General features: G+C 38.1%; 1 long non-coding RNA gene across 1 annotated transcript in view; it reads left to right on the top strand.

Moving 5' to 3' along the window:
* LOC128656248 (uncharacterized) overlaps positions 1 to 1,910 on the top strand; it is a 188,267-nt gene extending 186,357 nt beyond the window's left edge. Inside the window, exon 3 of the long non-coding RNA XR_008401985.1 lies at positions 1,230 to 1,910. This is a non-coding gene — a long non-coding RNA (uncharacterized LOC128656248). The remainder of the gene's footprint in view (positions 1 to 1,229) is intronic.
* Positions 1,911 to 22,212: the final 20,302 nt, after the last annotated feature.

Below are 22,212 nucleotides of genomic sequence, written 5' to 3'. Positions count from 1 at the left end.
CTAGAGAAATTCCAACACTGGAAGAATGGGAAAGGCAAACCAGAACCACATTCTCTCTAGAAAGACTGCACTTTCAGATGCAAGATCAGCTGGATCTTTATTTTAGCATAGCAACTGATGTTCTATATTGCTGGGAAGTGGTTTAATCTGGTAGGATAGAAATTTTGGATCTTAAAAGACATAGCACACTTAAATATAGAACACTCACTGATTTTATTTGAATCCTTACATTTTGGAACTTTTCTTATAATAGTTTTGGTTGATTGTCTTTGTTATTGTTTTCTTTTTGTAAATTCTGTGGATGGTTCAAGAACTGCGTTGAACATGAGAACATTGATGAATAGTGTTGATCTTACAGTTTGGTAACCATACCAACGCCTGTGCAGATGAGACTTTAGCACTCCTTAAAGAGAATTATACACAGGCAAGATTGTATTGTAATGTAATGATGATTGTTAAGTATCTCATGTGGAGACTTCCTGTATTGTTTGCATATTAATAAATTAAAAAAAGAATAAAAAAAATAAAAAATAAAAAATAATTGTGGGTATTTAGTATTTAGTGGGGTTGTATATATGGGATATGTTGCATATTTTTCTTACTCACATTGAAATGGGATGGGTTTATAAATTAAATGTGCAATATTACAACATAGATGCGGTACAATGGAATGTGTACCGCATTATGTAGAACTACGTCATTTTGGGTTAAGGGGTTAAGAGTTTACCTTTTTCTCTATACATTCTGAGTAGTTTAGCTTTTTCTTGAAAGTTCAGAAATTTTGCAAAAATTGGCTTTGAAGTTACTGGACTCCTCTATGTTCTTCCTAGTGGGACTTATCCTATTCACCCTCTCCACATTTAGTGGAAGGTTTTTAATGGTTACCCTAAATATTTAGGTAGATTTTTAGAACTGAGTTAGAGTTTGTCCAGGTGAGAACCCAGTGGCTGAGTAGTGATTAAAGAAACACTGTGGATGAATCCCAGGACATGACCAAATAGGAAATGAAGTGTTCAGGGACGAAAAAGACAGCAGCAGTACCAATTCAATATCCAGAAGAGAAGTAGAGCAAGAAGCACAAGGTCAAAGCATTTCATGAGCCAAAACAGGAGTAGAATTACAGTGCAGGGAGACATCATCATAGCAATCCATGTCAAATCATAAGACAGATCATATAACAGATTTTGTTAAATTCCAATGTAGTTGATCATGTTTTTTATGTTTTTCAGCTCCAAATACACCTTTTTGAGCTAGGAACAACGATGATGCAAACAATAACACCATTCCTATACTGGAAAAATATTGGAAATATTAGAAAAGTCACCCATCAGCAACATGGACAGCATAGACTACGGTGATCAAAATCTTAAGTTATTGAATAAATATCGACAACAAAGTGGACAAAATTCAACTGCTTAAGGCATTTGATGAATGCTTAACATCCAGAGATTGACCAATTACACACATTGGGTAAATGATAACAAAATCATCCACAAATCTGCTCATGCTTGAATCCAAAAACAAGATGGTGCTTCTGATGCCATCAATGACGGTCCTTTTGGATAATGATCAATTTGCACCATATAACTTTACTGAACCTGTGATGGCCCCTTTGGATTCGGATGTTTGTTGCTCTGTATCACTGATCAACAGCTATTATTGGATTGTTAACAATGTTATTCTGGAGATATCAAATATTGTCTGATCCCCAGAATTTAGGAAATATTATAATTGAGGCCATTTTATTTTACATTTAAAGAGACTTCTAATATTCCTAAGTTGTTTTAATGAGAACAATTTTGCAGGTCTTCTAATTTACTTTGCAATAGTCAGCCTTTTTTTTCATCTGAAATAACCTTCCATGGACTTAATTCAGTCTTGACATAACAATAAAGTAAGAATCTAAGTCTAATAAAGAATCTCTACTTTCATTTCTTGCTTTCCTTCTCTAGAATGTACACCTAAGAGACCAACTGCTTGCAGATCACCTTCACAAGAGCTGACTGCAACAGTGCGACTCTAGGGAGGGCCCTCTACCAATTTGATCCCTATAATTGCTACCTTGTATACCGCCTATTTTTATAGCACGGCAGAATCCGTTGGCGCTCTACAAATAACCGATAATAATAATAATAATAATCGTTCATTGTTTTATAATTACAAGATAAATAAATTAGTATAATTTCTTATAGGTGAATACACTATCTGAATACACTACATGTGAAGCCACATAAGAAGCAACAGTTGTGAAATCATTACCTAAAAAAAAGATAGTGAACTAATATAAATACCAACTTTGGCCCAGACTACAAGTGAAGCGCTGTAGAGTACTACTTAAGTTAAAGGGATATGAAACCCAAACATTTTTTTTTTGTGATTTATAAAGATCATACCATTTTAAAAAGTTTACTTCTGTTATCAATTTTTTTTCATTCCCATCATATTCTGTGTTGAAGATATAACTAGGTAGGTATCTGGAGCACTAAATCTCAAAAATAGTGCAGCCATCTAGTGATCTTGCAAATGTATAGCATTCTTTCAAACTGCTTTTTATAAAGTGCTCCAGAAATGGACTGACTTCTAAGCATAAGTCCCTGATTTTCAACAATAGATACAAAGAGAAAAAAGAAAAAATGAATTATAGAAGTCATTTAGAAAGTTGTTTAAAATTGCACAATATTTCTGAATCATGAAAGATTTTCCGAATGCAAACATAAAAATGGTATTGACGTTTTAAGGAAACTTACATCCCCTTCATCAGAACAAAGAAGACAGTGCACAGAACCCCCTTGTCTTTTTGGCGCCAACACGTCATCCGCAAACATAGCTAGTTTGTGGGAGTTTGGGCCGATGTTAATACCGTGTATGTCTGGATTTTTCCTGATGTGACAAGCTGGGATCTCCATCGTGAGGACAAAGAGAATGGGGGATAGCGGACAACCCTGTCTGGTCCCGTTATTGATATTAAAACTTTGTGAGAGTACCCCATTTGCGCAGACTTTTGCCGAGGGACCATTGTATAGGTGAAATATTCGCTTGATTATTAGTTCCCCAAAACCAAAATGCTTTAGTGTGCTATGCAGAAAAGGCCAGTACAGTCTATCAATGGCCTTTTCCGCATCAGTGGAGGCCAGGACGGCAGGGATCTGTTTTGTTTTTGCATATTCCATTAAATGGAGAACTCAAATAGTATTGTCCCTGGCCTCCCTGAGCGGAATGAAGCCGGCCTGATCTACATGCACTAAGGTTGGGAGTATTTTGCTGATACGGTTTGCTAGAATCTTGGCATATATTTTTATTTCCCCATTTAGTAGGGATATTGGGCGATAGTTACTTAGTTCTGTGGGGGATTTTCCTAATTTAGGGATAACCGAAATGTGTGCTTCTAAGAGGTTAGGGGAGAGTAGTCCATCTTTATCGAGGGAGTTGAAAAGATTAGCGAGGTGAGAGGCCAAAATGGATTGGAACTGTTTATAGTATGAGGCCGAGAGGCCATCAGGGCCGGGGCTTTTATGCAACGGTGTACTATTTATGGCTGCAATAACCTCTTGCAGGGATATGGGGTCTTCCATTTGTTTCGAGATATGGTCAGGTAGAGTTGGAATATTTGCACTTTGTATGTAGGAATCTATTGCCTCGTGGTCCGAGGAGTGTGGGGTTACAAGGATGTTGTAAAGGTTTTTGTAATAATCTCTAAAAATATTTGCAATTGTTCTACTGTCATGGGTATATTCCCCTGGTGTGGCTGGCTGTGACAATTTGCAGATAAATTGGTTATTCGTGCGATTTTTAAGGGCTCTAGCCAATAATGGACCAGACTTGTTACCCTCTACAACAGTGATTTTTAACCTTTTTTTTGCCGTGGCACACTTTTTTACATTAAAAAATCCTGTGGCACACCACCATCCCAAAATTTTTAAAAAAATCACACATTGTAGCTTAATACAGCATATATATATATATATACGCATACACACAAACACACACATACTGTATGTATTGTGCTGTTATGCCATGCCTCCTACAAACTACCCCTGCACTGGGAGTAAAAAACAAGCAAAGTTTAAAAAATATGTCACACTGTTGTCAGTCTGCCGTGGCACACCTGAGGATCTCTCACGGCACACTAGTGTGCCACGGCACACTGGTTGAAAAACACTGCTCTACAAAATAGAGTTTGTTTAGATAGATTGCTTTTCTCTACTGAGTAATTCATTTTACTCATGTCTAGTCTTAGTTAATTGAGTTATGTGTTGTTCATTATTTGGGGTTTGCATATGCAGTTTCTCTATATCTCGGAACTGTTGGAGTATCATAGTGTATCTTTCATTATAATTTTTCCTCATTATAGATTTCTGCTTCAGAAATTCCCCTCTAACTACTGCTTTGTGTGCTTCCCAGATTAGGGCGGGGGATGTATCTGGGATTGCATTGTGCAGGAAATAGTCTTTGAGTGAGCGCGTAATTTTATCTTTAATTAATGGCTGCAGTAGAAGTGTTTCATCTAGGCGCCAATGTGGGTCAGAAAGGGGTTTGTCCGGTAGAGCCAAGGACAGCGTTACCATCGAGTGGTCAGACCATGGGGTTGGCAAAATTTCCGAGTGTTTCACTAGGGGTAAGCTCCTCTGGTCTATAAATATGTGGTCTATTCTGGAATACGACTTTTGGGGGTTTGAATAGAAAGTATATGTCCTTTGTGCAGGGTGCTGAGTTCTCCAAGTGTCTAATAGTGTTGCACTGCGTAGGGCCCTTGAAATGGCACCCACAGAGCTTTTGGGTACTGAGCTCTTTTTGTTGGATTAATCTAGTGGTGGTTCAATAGCCACATTACTGTCTCCTGCAAGAATCAACGTGCCCTGTGTTACTTCTAATAATGTTCTGATCAGTTTTTTGAAAAAACGAGCCTGGCCAGTATTTGGCGCATAATACGTTACAAGTGTGGTTGGGCAGTTGTAGAGTGTGCCTACTAGGATCAAAAATCGTCCCTCATTGTCTATGTACTTCTGGGTGAGTTGGAAGGGGATATTGTGTCTAAATAGTATGCCTACGCCGTTCCGCTTAGCAGGGGCCAAATTAAAGTATCCTACTCGAAATTGTTTAGAGGAGCATTTTGGTGTCACGTGTTTACAAAAATGGGTCTCCTGTAGGAAGATAACTTCCCCCTTATGTTTCTGAAACCAATTGAGGGCAATGGATTTTTTGGTGGGTGAATTTAGGCCTTTAACATTTTGGGAAATTAATAAAAGATCAGGGACTGCCATATGTGTTGTGAATAAGAGTGTTTGTGTAGTGTTGCTTGTGCTGTCTGTAGGTTGCTATATATATATAGTGGAAAGGGTGTCTACTAACTCAATGAAAGTGCTTACTGGCTGCATGCCACAGTACCTGAGATTGAAAGCCTGTTGTTGATGTCTTTCAGCTTCGTCTCTGTCAGGGAAAGGGTGGGAGGGAAAAGAGGAGTAGAATAGGGAGTAGTAATCCCTTCCAGTACAAGGATCTGCTGGAAGGAATAGAGAACATGAGTAAAACATATAATACGTTAACAATAAAACAGCATAACTAGTAACAATTAAATCCAATATACAACAATACTTAAAACAGTATTTCGAACAAGAAGGGGGGGTCATAGTAAATAAAGGAGGTTACTATGATGGAGCATTTCCATCTGGAGTTTGAATATTTTTGTAGGGAGGCCTAACTGGGGGATGGGTAGGGGTTGGCATAGTAGCATTATTCTACCTTAAAGTAACAGTACAGTTGCATATATATATATATATATATATATAGAACATTTTCTACACATTTTACCAGACACTTCTAGGTTCCGGGCATATTATTATACCGGATGGTAGGCAATTGTGAGGTTAACCAGTCTCTTAGCTCATTTACTTCAGGTTAGTCCTTCTTCCTGATGGGCTGATTTCTGGTTTCCTTTGTTAGCATTCCTGGAGACTCTTGTCCAGGCAAGCCTCTGTTGTTTCGGTGCCGGTGTTGGTGGGGTTTCTCCCAACATTGTAGTAGGCTGTGTCAAGCGTATAGATGGAGTTGGAATCTTTAGACTGCTACAGAATTGCTTGAGGTCTTCTGGGTGGCTATATGTGAGGAGTTGTGTAGCACTTTGATACAGAAAGGGAAACCCCATCTGTAGGGTATTTTTAAGTCCTGCAAATGTGCAGTGAGGTATCTCGCCTCTCTGCGCTTGGAAAGTGTGATGTTACTTAGGTCAGCATATATTTGTACTGTATCTCCCTCAAACAGGATTTGGCGTGTTTTCCGCGAGGCTGTCATAACTTTCTCCTTGTCTCTGAAGTTTTGAAATTGCAGGATTATGTCTCTCGTGGCTTATCCTCTGGCGGTTTCGGGCGCAGGGTCCGGTGGGCTCTGTCTTGGGGGATGACTGTTGCATCCTCTTGCAGGACGTGCTGGAACAGCTGCTACAGGTGTTGTTGGATTTGGGATGTCACGACTTTCTCTGAGATGCCTCTTATTCTAAGATTCTGCCTACTCCCTCTGTTGTCCAGATCTTCGACTTGGTTTTGAAGCTGTTGTATCATGTCGTCATGGACTTGAAGAGTACGGTTCTGGAGTTCTGTAGCATTAGTAAATTGTTCCAAGTCTTCCTCTGCCTGCATAACTCTATCGCCCAGGTCTGAGAGATCTTTCCTGACTTCGGATAGTCCTTCTTTAATAATTTTGCCTACCTGGGTGAAAAAGGATGCAAAGTCTGCTTTAGTCGGCAGATTCTGTATAAATATCAGCTTTAGTGAGGAGAGCAGGAGAGTCCACATCAGAAGTAGTTTGTTCAGCATCTGGCGGTTCAGTTGCAGCTGACATGGAGGATTCTAGGACTTTAAAGAAATTGTCCATTTTTGCATTGGAGGGTGCCAGGCCCTTAATGTTTTTGTCTGGCCTAGGTGTGCGTCTAGATGCCATTTCTGGCTTTGCAGTATCAGTGTGGCAGAAGGGCTTCATTCTCTAAACTGTAATCCAGCTTGAACACCTGGTAATGTTATGGTGACACAGATTATTACAGGCCAGGATAAAAAATAAATAAAATAAATGTCCCCTTTAAGGCGATGCAGAACAGTGTCTTTACAAAATATACGCTGCCAATCTGTGCAGATCTGCTTGAGCACTACTATTAGAGAGATGGATAGTGAACCTTTAAACTTTTGCACCTTTGCAGATCAGTGTCGTTTTAAGCTGCTTGATGGGATTTGTGTTGGGGGCTGTTCACATGTTTAAAAAAGTTAGATCATAAGCAGCAGCTCACCCCTGAACGCTATTCATAGTGGTTTCTATAGGGCTGCAATTGCAAGATGTGTAAGGCTTCTGCCCCAACAGTTAATAGGTGTCTTTCCGGAAAGGCCTAAACAAGCTCTGTTACTAAATATACTGCAGGGCTGTTTCCCAGATATTAGGTTTTGCTGGCGACAGGGTCTGAGACTGTTTTCCTCAGAGGGGGTACCTGATAAACATATATGTATGCGTTGGAGCACCAAGTGCTGCACTCTTACCCCCTGTAGCAATGGCGCATGTGCTGGCTGTTCACTCTCACGTAGTGCGCACTTAGGCCTGCGGCCCTCCGGACTATAGTTCCGTCTTCAGCCCTCTCAGGTTAGCAGGATAGGTATCTCATTCGGTGCCCCTGCACCTCTCCAGGTATTAGGTTGCCTTTTCCAGCTTTGCTGTGGCCTGATTGTCCCCTAAAAATGCTGCGGAAATCGCTCCTTTAACCGGAGCTAGGAATCATGCGGCCATCACAGACGTTGGCCAGCTCCGCCCCCAATATAATTGTTTCTGTTTAAAAGATAAATAATCCCTTTAGTACCCATTCCACAGTTTTGCACAACCAACACAGTTATATTAATACACTTTTTACCTCTGTGATTACCTTGTATCTAAGAACCTTCTTCCAGCCAATTGATCACATGACTGTGACTGTTTATTATCTATTGTCTTGCATTTAGCATTGTAATGTGCTAAATCTTAAATAACTCCCTGTGCCTGAACACAGTGTTATCTATATGGCCCACTTGTACTTCCAGTCTCTTTGTGTTGAAAATAAATGTAAAAAGCGTGTGATAAGAGGCAGCCCTCAAAGGCTTAGAAATTAGCATATGAGTCTGATCTGCCTAGGTTTAGTTTAAACTAAAAATACCAAGAGAAAAAAGCAAATTTGATGATAAAAGTAAATTGGAAAGTTGATTAAAATTACAAGTCCTATCTGAATAATGAAAGTTTAATTTTGACTAGATTGTCCCTTTAAATAAATGTGATATTTGACCATTAACTACAGTGCTGTTACAAGACAGCCATACAGTGCTGTCGCACCGGAAGTTATCAGTTACGTCACTTCCATTTTGCTAACCAACCAATAAATATTATATTTCCAAAAGAATATTATAACTTAAAAATTATATATATATATATATATTCGTCAAAAAATATGTGTACTATAGGCAAGGGAAAAGTAAAAGTTCCTTTATTAATGAATCCAAATAGGATAAAAACAAATCATGGAGGTCCAAGTAAAAACACGCACACTTTACAAGGAGTACAAATATGCTAACATGTTTTGGCGCATAGCCGTAATCATAGCTAACAAATACACCTGTGTCTGCTATTTAAAATCCTTACACTGAGTCAATTGGTGGACTGTCGTCCAATCTGATGACAGTCACAGTGGGTGTGTAATATAATTTAATATACTATTACTATCTTAGCCTGAAATCGAAGGTCTATATCAAATTAAATATTAGCTAACACTGAGCCAGTTTACATAAATCTATTGAATAAATGGATGAATAAAGAATATTTAACATACATTGGGAGTTGACATCACGTCTGTCATACAATGGGAAATATAAAAGGTATATATAGTGCGTGTATATGTATAATAGGATATACGAAAAAGTATATGTATAATATATATATATATATATATATATATATATATATATATATATATATATATATATATAGAGGCAGAGACTGATTAATATCTGTATAAGACATAAAGTCTACATATATGTAAATATATATTTCAAAATGCAGCCGCTATGGGTCTGAATGTCCTAACATTGCTGCTAGAGATATATAACACAACAAAATAATGCTAAAATGCACACAAAAATAAAAAAACATCATACATTATCAGGGGGAAATACAGCATCATTATATGTAGACATAGATATGGTAGAATGTATAATATAGAGGTATTGCTAAATAGCAAAAGCTTGTATAAGTAGACCATTTCAGGGCTAATAATCCCTCTAATACACCTAACCATATAAGTTTAGTTGAGCTCAGCCACCATCTTTCACCTTATTGTAAATGTGTATGTGGATGTACACCTTGGGTGCATGTAGGTTGTGTATATATATATAATTCCAATATAAATGACAGCACTCTCAGGTCTTTTTTTCAAGTGAGAACAACAAAGTTTCTTTTTAATGAAACGTTTTCGAGGAGCTTGTCCCCGTCATCAGCATGACACACTAGTGAAACACAACATATATTTATACAAACAAACCAATATTTTTAATGCCAACAACCTGTGTACCTCTTGGTGTCCCAGAAAACCCGCCAAACGCTCGTGTTTGGAACGCACTATGCGTTCCAGTGATTTGTGGCCGGAAGTGCCTAATGTCATATGACTTCCGGTCTCTATTGTTTTGAATATATCTTATCCGTGTACCTTATAATTATTATCTAATCGTGATCCAGTATATGTCTGAACATCCCAAGATCTCCCATATAAGAGACAATCTTAGAAAAACAAACATGAAATATAACCATACAGGAGAAGACGATAAAAAACAAATATTAAGAGGACAAGTCACATGTTAATGTACAAAATATGTAGATAGCAAAATTAGAATTGGGACACTATATGTCAGAATTATGTGTGTAAATAATTTAAGTTTTGTATAGGCACAATCTGACCACTAATCTTTGGTCAGACATGATCAAAGATTAGAATGGGCCAATCATGAGCAAGTAGACACTCACACCATTGGGAAAGATAAATAAACATGTAAAATGTGGATAATAAGATAATGCAAATAACACACAGTGGGGTAACAATTATACCACAAAGTATAAATACAATGAAAAAACATACGGTATGCCTTATAATTAATGCCAAACAGATAGTGCAAGACACATAGAAAGTACACAGTCAGCGCTACTGGGTAACCAAGGCAACCGAGATAAACAAAAAAGGTAGATAACGTTAACATAAGAATATCGTACATATGCACATAAATATAAATACCCACAAATTGACACAATTAAGACACATAGAATACACAATGAGATTGGTTAATATAGAGACAAAACCTGCGCATAGAAGTTTAAAATATTAATGTAAGGTATGATTAACACCAACGAAGCGGCGAAAAGCAGGCGGATCACAATATCACAAGAGTGACACAGGGACATACCGATCACAGATACTTAACAGACACACAGTAGACATATACTGGATCACGATTAGATAATAATTATAAGGTACACGGATAAGATATATTCAAAACAATAGAGACCGGAAGTCATATGACATTAGGCACTTCCGGCCACAAATCACTGGAACGCATAGTGCGTTCCAAACACGAGTGTTTGGCGGGTTTTCTGGGACACCAAGAGGTACACAGGTTGTTGGCATTAAAAATATTGGTTTGTTTGTATAAATATATGTTGTGTTTCACTAGTGTGTCATGCTGATGACGGGGACAAGCTCCTCGAAAACGTTTCATTAAAAAGAGACTTTTGTTGTTCTCACTTGAAAAAAAGACCTGAGAGTGCTGTCATTTATATTGGAATTATTTAAAGCATCATAGCACCCAGGCAGACGACCTTTGGAGGGTATATCCTGTGCTGTATGGACGGTATATATATATATATATATATATATATATATATATATATATATATATACATGAACCCAAGGTGTACATCCACATACACATTTACAATAAGGTGAAAGATGGTGGCTGAGATCAACTAAACTTGTGAAGAGAGATGCCGTGGGTACGTCCTATTCCCAGTAGTTAATAAGGTCGTATTCGGAATTAAGGCTAGTAGGGACCCTTGTCCATAATTTAAAGATCCAAAACATCTCTCTCTTCCCAAGGATTTTACATCTATCTCCTCCTCTAGGAGGATGTCCTATCTGTTCGATCACTTGCCATCTGAATGTGGTATTGCCCTTTTGGTGTATGCAAGTAAAATGTTTAAGCAGGGGAGTGCTTGCCTCACCTATCTTAATAGTTGAGAGATGTTTCCTGATACGGGTATTTACATCAGTGGTCATTAATCCTACATATTGTAGGTGGCACTCTACACAGGTTAACAGATAAATGACGTAAGATGTAAGATGTAATGTCTCACCTGTTACTTCAGAGTGAAAGCTCTCTGAGAAAATACCAAATTCACAAGGTCTGCATCTAGACCTACCACATCTATACATCCCTTTATGAGTCAGCCATGAACCACTTTGTTGAGGAGACAGAGGGGTAATTCAGATGGAGAAAGATAATTACCCAAAGTTTTACATCGCCTATAGCAACAGCGTAGGTCGTCATTGACATAGTTTACCAGCTTGTCATCAGCTGATAACATGTTAAAATGCTTTTTTTTTTTTTTTTTTAGTTTCAAACATGCTTTATTAATGAACATATTCAACAACATGTTGCACAATACATTCTGTATGTTAATATACTTACATTCAAAGATGAATACAGTCAGTGACATTTTGTACGCTTGCTGACTAGTTGAGATCATATTGATGAACATCAGTATATGCAGTTTACAGAGTCTCAGTCAATACTGGTGAAAATAGACCTTTTCAGGTGGGGCAAGTTTAACATATAATGACATTCAATGCTACTATGTATTTTTTGCGTTAAGGGCTTATCGTCTAGGAGGTATTCGTCTAGCCTCCAGACGTAAGGTGTTATAGGGGTATTGGCCAGTCAATGGTACATTTGACCGGTGCATGGTCTGACCATGTGATCGGATTGATAGAACAGTTTGTGGTGACCGCGAATCCCGCGGAATCAGTGAAAAGGTAGTCTATCCTCGTGTATTTTTTATGGGGATATGAGTAGAAGGTGTAATTTTTGTCTGATGGATGGAAAGTTCGCCAGATGTTGTGAAGGACCAGGTCCTTAAATAATCGGACTAAGTGTTTAAGAACTTTGTGAGGAGCACTAGAGAGGCTGTCCGAGGTGTCCAGAGTAGGATTCAGAGAAACATTAAAGTCTCCCCTTATGTAGAGTGTTCCCTTCTATGTCTCTAATAGTTTAAGTGCTACGCTTTTGAAAAATAAGCCCTGTGCTCTATTTGGAAAGTAGAGGTCGGCCAAAGTCATGGGTCTCCCAAATAGTGTGACTGTCAATATTAGATATCTGCCGTTGGGATCTAAGTGTCTGTTCTAGCTGGAATGGTACGATGTGGCGAAACAATATCCCGACACCGTTCTTTTTGGATGGTCCAGAAGCAAAATGCACCTCTGGGTAGTGTCTGTTGAACCATTTGGGTTCTCGTAGTCTCGAGTAATGTGTTTCTTGTATGAACACAATGTCTCCCCCCAGCCTGTTCAGATCTCGGGTGATAATTGATCACTTCCCTGGGTTATTTAAACCCTTGACATTTATAGTGAAAAGATCTAAGACATGTAGAGTAAAGGAAAGGAGGATCCCCGAGCAACCTAGGGTGCTGGAGTCAGTTCCCACGAGCTCAGCAAGACCGAGGGGTTGAAGTTAGTAATAAGGGGGAAGGGCAATCTGTAATAACAAGTAGAGTTAAACAATGGGAGGTAGTAACCTCAGTGCACTTATGTAGAATTATAATGAAAACATGAAACTTTGTAGGTAAAGTAACCCAAAAACCTTGCAGAGACATGCTGTCATAACTTATATGTGAACCATCAGTGGACAGCTTATAAAAGGTGACATCTCAACATGGTCCCTGCCAACATATATTAACCAACTAAGGGTTCACGACCCTCATACCCATAACTGGAGCAAGCAAGAGAGACATTTTAGTCACATTCCCCATCCCTCCCGCCCCTATTGATTACCATTATATCTGTAAAGATGTGGGCTTTTTTTTTTTTGTGATGCAGTCTGCCTTGGAGAGTGGAATCTCATCACATCAAAATATAGCAGAATTTTTATTTACTGACGTTACCCAGAAACAAGGATAACATGGTAGTCATATATGCAATTACTAAGTATTTGTTTGATGTTAGGAAAGGGCACATAAATAGTCCCAAAGTCCATCTGCCCAGCCCTGATTTGGCTGTCTAGGAATAGAGAGTTATGGTTTAGGTCTAAGCAATAAACAGGGTTGTCTATAGAATGACCACCTAGGAGGTAAACATCAAAACAACATCATTGATAAAGGCAGGTGGGTGGGTATTACTTATCTGTCCAGGAGAACCACTGGTCATCAAAACCCAAACATGTAGGTCTCTCTCTGCAGTTGTCTATCAAGTAGGAAGTGACTGGTCGGTGAGCATGGTACATGTGGGCGGTTAGAACCAGTTAAGGTTAGCGACCATTTTCACCCGATCTTCCTCTGGGCCCTGCTGCAAAGGGGCCGCCGCAGCACTTGGTGGCCTAATTTGCAGGCCAAAAGCCTGGTTGAAAGTGAGAAGATCAGCCAGTGTTCTGATAACAGCCGAGGTGCCGTCTTTAGATACAAAAATGCAGGTAGGGAATCCCCATCGGTATTGAATGTGTTGCTCCTTAAGTATAGCGGTGATATATCATAGATCCCTACGCTTCTGTAGAGTCACTGGACATAGATCTGTGAAGAATTGAATTTCTGTACCCTCAAAGATGAGGGGATGCTTGTTTCTTGAGTGCCTCAGGATGTCTTCTTTGTCTTTATAGGACAGGAGTTTATTGATAATGTCCCTGGGAGGGGCTTTGACTGGAGGCTTAGGCCTGAGAGCCCGGTGGGTTCTTTCAACTGGAATATCAGCGGTGTTGGGGGTATTTTTTAGAAATTTGAAGAGTTCCTGCACATAGTGGCCTATATCAGGTGGATTCACTGTCTCAGGTACCCCTCGGAGCCTCAGGTTATTACGCCTGCTCCTGTTTTCTAAGTCTTCGATTCTATCAGTAAGACTCTGTACTGCTGCGTCTTGGGATTGTATGTGTCTAGCTTGTTGCTGGAAATCAGAGCACATTGCCTCTTGTGTTTCCTCCATTTGGGTGACTCTATTGTCCACTGCAGCAATATCCTTTTTTAGCTCCCCAAACAAGAGCTTCACGTCCATCATGGCCTCCCTTATATCATTCTTGGATGATAAGTGCCTAATATCATCTTTGATGACATAGTTAGTTAGTGCAGGGTCCACGCTGAGTGTCTGCACCGCAGCGGTCTGTCTATTGGGCTCCGCAGTGTCCCTGTTAGTACCTGGGGCTGCATCTGCTGCTATAAGGTAGTTTTCCATGTTGGAGGTCTGGGAACCCTTAAGGGGCTTAGGTATGCGTCTGTTTGCCATGTTTTGTACTTAGCGAATAGTAAATGACTTTCCACTGCTAGCAGCTTTTATGTGTAACAAGAGAAAGTTCAGTGTCCAAGTGTGAATAGGGGCTGAGTTGAGCTTTGAATACCCCTCTAAAAATAACTGCAATGGAGTGTGTACAGTTCCCTTCCCTCTTTTCACAGTTTGCAAGCTGCAACAATTTAGTCGTGCTATATTAAGTTCTTCAGAGCCCTTTGAGCCGGATCCCACAAATTGGTTCCCTAGTATTCACTCTCCACTCTCACCTATTCCTTCTTGGAGGCCTCTGCGCTAACCCCACAACGAGCCATCTCCTGGATCTGCGGTTGCTCTGCAGGTACTGCCAGGTTCCAGATTCCCTTCACCGGTCAGGTACGTTTATTCAGGCGATTCACCCCTCTGGCAAGCGGCCCAGCCACCCCGGGGCCGGCACCGAGAACGTTCAGGTGATAGTTGTGTCTCCAGGGAGGCCGTGGCTCAGAACGGCAAACCCCCACATGGAGATTCTTTGGTTTGGGCACCAAAGGGGGTCAGCGGCTCCAGTTGTGCCATTTTTAGGAGGGAGGCAGGGCGTGGGATCCGGAGCTAGATGCTCACTACGTTCAGGCTGATCTGAGAGACAGACGCAGAGGGCTCCACTCCTCACAAGGCCTCACAATGTAGTTATTAAAAAGGGAGTCTTCTGTTAAGAATTCCGGTCCTGGAGAAACGGCTTAGTGTCCACTTAGGTTTCATGTGCTGTAGTTAGCTTTTCATATGGTCTAACAGACTTAGGGTTACTTTTGCCTTACATAAGGCTACTGAGGCTTCAGAGCTAACTTAAAATGCGGCCATCAGCAAGCACGGCCAAGCTCCGCCCCCCCCCTGTTAAAATGCTTTTTTGACACTTTTACAAATGGTGTTATAGTCTTCACTGTAATCTGTCACAAGGTGACTTTGTTGCATCTCATGGAGTCTCTAATAGTATGTGAATTAGGGGAATTAGAAAGGAGAGCCCTTCTATCTACAAGATCTACTTATTTCTGTGCTTTATCTATCACATACTTTAGATATCCTCTCTGAGTCTTGTGTACAATTTATTTTAACCCTAATTAGTTGACCTTTTGTAACTGAAAAAGGTACGTGTTTGGGATGACAACTTCTGGCATGGAGAAGTGTGTTTTTAGTGATTGGTTTCATATAGATGCCACTTAGGATACGTCCCTGTTCACCTACTGTAAGAGTAATGTCCAAATAGTTAATGCATTCTCTTTGTAAATCAAAAGTGAATCTGAGGCCAAAATCATTCTCATTGATACCATTCATAAACTCATAGAGATGAGCAACAGATCCCTTCCAAATGAGGAGCAGGTCATCTATATATATATATATATATATATAGCGTTTGAAAAAATAGGCGTCCCACATCTCTGGGGATAGAACCTGCCCTCAAATCAGAAGTAGTTATGGGTGAGCATGAACCCTGTGGCTCTCAGCAGGTTCTATCTCCAGAGATGTGGGACAGCTATGGAGGCTAAATTTGACCCATCATACGCCAACCTCTTTATGGGTTTGTGGGAGCTGTCCCATATCTATATGGATTTTTCAAACACTATATAGATGACCTGATCTTCATTTTGAAGGGATCTGTTGCTCAGCTCTATGAGTTTATGAATGGTATCAATGAGAATGATTTTGACAAAAGATTTACTTTTGATATAGAAAGAGAATGCATTAACTACTTGCACCTTACTCTTCAAGTAGCTGAACAGGGACGTATACTTAGTGACATCTATAGGAAACCAATCACTAGAAACACTCTTCTCCACACCGGAAGTTGTCATCCCAAGCATATACCTTTATCAATTGCAAAAGGTCAACTAGTTAGGGTTAAAAGATATTGTACACAAGACTCAGTATACAGAGAACAAAGCAGGGCCACGAGAGTCCGTTTGCAACAGAGAGGATATCCAAAGTATGTGATAGATAAGGCACAGAAACAAGTAGATCTTGTAGATAGGAGTGCTCTCCTTTCTAATTCCCCTAATTCACATAGTACTAGAGACTCCATGAGATGCAACAAAGTCACCTTTGTGACAGATTACAGTCCCAAGTTTAACCAGCTCTCATTCTATTGGATGATTCATTATCCAATAGAATGAGAGCTGCTTAAATCCTATTGGCTTATTTGAACTGATTTTCATCCAAAAGGAATGCAAGGGACGCCATCTTGAATTGCGTACCTTGCATTGAAGATTCAGTGTACGGCGGCGACCGTATGAAGAGGATGCTCCTCGCTGGATGCCTGTAGGATGGACCCGCTCTGCGCCGCCGGGATCAAGATAGAAGATGCCGCCTGGATGAAGATAGAAGAGGCCGCCTGGATGAAGACTTCTTGCTGCCTGGATGAGGACTTCGCTGCCTGGATGAAGATAGAAGAGGCCGTCTGGATGAAGGCTTCTCGCCGCCTGGATGAAGATCGTTCAAGCGGGACTTCAAAAACTGTAAGTTGATCGTCGGCGTTTAGTGTTAGTTTTTTTTAAGGTTTTTTGGGTGGTTTTTTTTTTAGATTAGGGTTTGGGCAGCAAAAGAGCTAAATGCCCTTTTAAGGGCAATGGGTAGATTAGGTTTTTTAAAATGATGTTTTTAATTTTGGGGGGTTGGTTGGGTGGTGGGTTTTACTGTTGGGCGGGTCTTTGTATTTTTTTCCAGGGAAAAGAGCTGATATCTTTGGGGCAATGCCCCACAAAAGGCCATTTTAAGGGCTATTGGTAGTTTATTGTAGGCTAGGGATTTTTTGTATTTTGGGTGGGCTTTTTTATTTGATAGGGCTATTAGATTATGTGTAATTCTTTTTCATTTTGGATGATTTTGTTTCTTATTTTTCGTAATTTAGTCTTTGTAATTAGATACTTTGTAATTTTTAGAGTAGTGTTAGGATTTCTTTAATGTGTAGTTTAGTTTTATTTAATTAATAGTTAGTTTAATTTTAGTTTAATAATTATATTAGTTTAATTGTTAGTTTAAACTTAGGTCTTTTAATTTGACAGGTAAGTTTCAATTTAATTTAAGTTAGGGAAATTGTAATTTTAATATAAAGTTAGGGGGCGTTAGGTTTAGGGGTTACTAGTTTAATTTAGTTGATTGCGATGTGGGGGGCTTTCAGTTTAGGGGTTAATAGTTTACTTTAGTATATTTAATTGTGGGGGCTTGCGGTTTAGGGGTTAATAGGTTTATTATAGTGGTGGCGGTTTAGGGCTTAATAACTTAAGTATAGTGTGGGCGGACGGCAGATTAGGGGTTAATAATATTTAAATAGTGTTTGCGATGCGGGAGGGCAGCGGTTTAGGGGTTAATACCTTTTTTTAGTGGCGGTGATGTCGGGAGCGGCAGATTAGGAGTTAATAACTTTAATATAGTATTTGCGACGCGGGAGGGCCTCGGTTTAGGGGTTAATAGGTAGTTTATGGGTGTTTAGTGCACTTTGTAGCAGTTTAGTTATGAGTTTTATGTAACAGATTTGTAGCGTAAAACTCATAACTACTGCTTTTAGATTGCGGAAAGGATCTTGTCGGTATAGCCTGTAACGTAAGCTTTTTAGCCTTACCGCAAAACTCGTAATGGCTGCGCTATGGAATCCCCATGAAAAACGTAATTTTTACGTGTGCGGGACTGACGTTGCATTACAGGCTAAAAAGCTTGCGGTACAGCTATACCGACAAGACTTGCAATGGCTGCGGTCCAGTTTTAACTCTGAAATTACCATTTTTTTCAGCGTTAAAACCCGAACGCACAACTCGTAATCCAGCTGATTATTAAGTATTAATATTTGTTAAAAAATATTTTTCCTGTTTTCAGGAATTTGAGTGGAAAGGACTCCAAAGTATACATATGTATATACTGGTATACATGTGCATATTTGGGTGTATATGTATATATATATATATATATATATATATATATACACTGTATATACATACTGTACATTTATATACACATATAAAAATAAATACAAATATATACACATACGCTGTATATACAAGTATACATTTACATTAACATATATTTAGACATGTATATGTAAGTATATATACAGTATAGCCATTTACATTCAAACACCTTTTCATTTACCATATACCTTTTATTCCAAATACATTTTTTAAATATTTATATAAATATTTTATTATATAGTGTATATCTGATGTGTTAGGTGCAAATTTTTATTTAGCAATAAACCTTTACACAAGGACTTCAGTTGCGCTAACCAGATGAATGGAAATTTAGTTTTGTGTTTACTTTCAACGTTAGCGTGTCACTTGAAATCTAGCCCAGTATGCTCCATATCAACTTATGCATAGCTTAACTAGTACATATAAACATATGTTCATTTAAAGTGTTTTCATTTAACATATGCGTGTTATTTCAATACAAGGCTAACGCTCCAATACTGTATCAGTAGATTATGCTAGGCATTATCACCTTATTCTTGCACAACAAAGGGATCAATTAAATCCTGCGGTAATGAGTAATGAATATATTAAAACCCCACATACTCCAACCCACCAGTGGCTCAGTTACAATGTATATATATATATATATATATATATATATATATATATATATATATATATATATATATATATATATATATATATATTTATATATATATTATTTATATATAGTATATACAATATATGCCCAGCCAGGTGGCATTATGAAATAACCGTGTGGGGGGGTAATTTTATATATTTTTTTCTGCTATCTAAAGCACACATTAATTGCATAAATTAATAGAATAGGGTTTTATCGGAACAGCCAATAGAATGCCCCGCAAAAGGCCCTTTTAAGGGCTATTGGTAGTTTAGTTTAGGCTAGGGTTTTTTTTTAATTTTGGGGGGCTTTTTTTGTTTTGATAGGGCTATTAGATTAGGTGTAATTAGTTTTTATTTTTGATACTGTGGTTTGTTTGTTTTTGTAACTTAGTGTTTGTTTGTTTTGTAACTTAGTTTTTTTTTTTTAACTATCGGCTAGATTACGAGTTTTGCGTAATGAGGGGTTTTATATATAAAATCCCAATCATGACTGGTTATTCAGGTTATCTAAGATGTATTGCCTATGGACTAGCTGTAAAAATAGAGCTTACCTGCTCATCTGTTTTTTATAAATAGAGGAGGAAACCTCTATTAAGATGGAAATAATGGCAAAGGTTAAGAAGACGATGACTTGCTGATTTAAGTTGAAAAAGGCTGAAGAATTTTCAACAGGACTTCAGAAAAAAGTAGTATTTATGTTTATTTGTTTTACTTTTGTAAGGACTGTGCAAATGATGGGGAATTGTCTATGAGGTAGTTATTAGTAGAATTTCTCTTGTGGGGGTATTAGGTCAGCACTAGTTAGCTTAATATGTACTGGAACATGTTTGCAGTTGTGGATAGTTTTTGTGGTTGAAGATTTCACAGGCAGAGGTAAAGGGCTAAAATAGATATGTAATACAGATGTAATTGATTTTGAAGTTGTATAAGTACTAAGTGGCACTTACAGACATAGGTGCTGTAGGAGCTTGAGGTTAGTGCTAACTGAAGTCTGCAGTTCATAGAAGGCGCTAGTTTCTAGGCTTGTGCATTCAGATTTGGACAAATATTGCCTAATTCATTAATTCGGAAAAGAACCGAATGAATTAACTGCATCCTGCACAAATTAAAAAAAATAATGAATGAATATATTAATGAAATACATTCATTTATTTGTTATTCTTTTAATTAAAAAACCCACTGTATAAACCTACACAGCCTTACCCTATTAACCCCTAAACTTCCACAACCCCATCACAATAACCCCTACACTGACTAACCCCTAAACCGCCACAACAATAAAGCCCCTACACTACTTAACCCCTAAACCACCACAACCACCATCGCAATAAACCTTCTACACTACTTAAAGGGATAGGAAAGTCAAAATTAAACTTGAATGATTCAGATAGATCATGTAATTTTAAGACACTTTTTAATTAACTTCTATTTTCAAATGTGCTTTGTTCTTTCTGTGTCCCTTGTTAAAAAAATATGCACATATCCTACACTAGTGGGAGCTGCTGCTAATTGGTGCCTGCACACTTTTCTCTTTTGTGATTGGCTGACTAGATGTGTTCATCTTGCTGCCAGAAGTACAATGCTGTTCCTTCAACAAAGGATAACAAGAGAACCAAGCAAATTTGCTATTGGAAGTAAATCTGAAAGTTGTTTAGAATTGTATGTTCTATCCAAATTATAAAAGAAAATTTTGGGGTTTCCTGTCCCTTTAATCTCTAAACCGCCACAGCACCCCAATTTTTATAAAACCTCATACAAGCTTGTACATGTAAAATAATAGGAGATCAATATTGTTACAGGCACATCATTTATTCATGTGTATTATGCTATGTAGTTTAGCTATTAGGGAGTTTATCAATAAAGGTAGATATTGTAAATGAAAAAGAAAATGATTTACTGAATTTCTTAAGAATTGCCTTTATTTCAGTGTAATGTTTTATTATGATATACACTAATAAATATAACAGTAACAGTTTCAAATAAAATGAATAAGAAATCAAGTAAAATGATATCCTATTGTGAAATCAACTTCTTGTATTTTCACCCAAGGTTGTAAAATTGTTTATGTCTTATGACCAGTCTCAATGGCACCAGAATGCAACTTGCTGTGTTTTAGCTCAAGGTTATAGAATTTGTTTTGCTAATTGCTCATGATGTAATGCCAAAGGATTGTTTAAAAGGGTATAAATACATATTCCCTAAACTTATAAGGGGGCAGAAAATATTATCTAAACCAAAATACTGTCAGACTGTCTAGTATGGTAAAATATTTATTTATATGCAAGCATGACTAAACTATTGTAACTCTGCAATATTGGATTCATACTTTTTAAATTTTGATTGCATTTATTTAATAAAACATTTTTACTTTTGTAATATAATACTGTCTATTTGTAACAATAAAATACATATTATTTTCTCTCATTCCTTTTTCATTATCTATTATATTAAAAACCTTAAATAAGATATTCAGACCATGTTTTACTTATGTAATATTAGGGGTAGGTGCCTGGAAGTTAGAATTCTTAATTACCTCTCTCTAAGGCATTATAACGGGAAAAAGGTACGAACCTTTACAACACAAATACTGGATTATCATCTCAGTCATACAATACTTTGTATTCACATACTTTATCCCCTTTGGGCTAAATTACGAGTGGAACGCTAACAGTTGTGCGCAAATGAAAAGGGGTTTATTGCAGCTGGTTGTATTACAAGTTGAAAGTAAATGCGATCGCTTGAGCGCAATTGAAGTTAACATGCATCAGGTTAGTGCGACCTAAGAGCTCTGGTTAACTGTTTTGCAAAACAAAAAAGTCTCACAAAACAAATTTAAAAAAAAGTACAGTTACAATCATGATAACACCATCTAATAAACATGATTTAAAAAAAAATATTGCACTCAAAAGTTATAAGGGCTCAAAGATATGAGGTATCAGGTGTTGAAAAAAAAAGGCTGCAAAGGGTTTTAACATAGAAATACATACAGTACACATATATGTCTAAAGATGAATATGTATGTGTGTATATATATATATATATCGATAGTCCTGACGAGGCCCCGACCGCACAGCATTGTGGGGCGAAACGCGCGTCGACCTAATCAATCTGGATGAG

The sequence above is a fragment of the Bombina bombina genome, chromosome 4 (assembly GCF_027579735.1).
Source record: "Bombina bombina isolate aBomBom1 chromosome 4, aBomBom1.pri, whole genome shotgun sequence".
Taxonomy (NCBI): Eukaryota; Metazoa; Chordata; class Amphibia; order Anura; family Bombinatoridae; genus Bombina; species Bombina bombina.
Note: the sequence above shows the minus strand (reverse complement) of the source record. Positions and strands in the feature narration are given on the sequence as shown.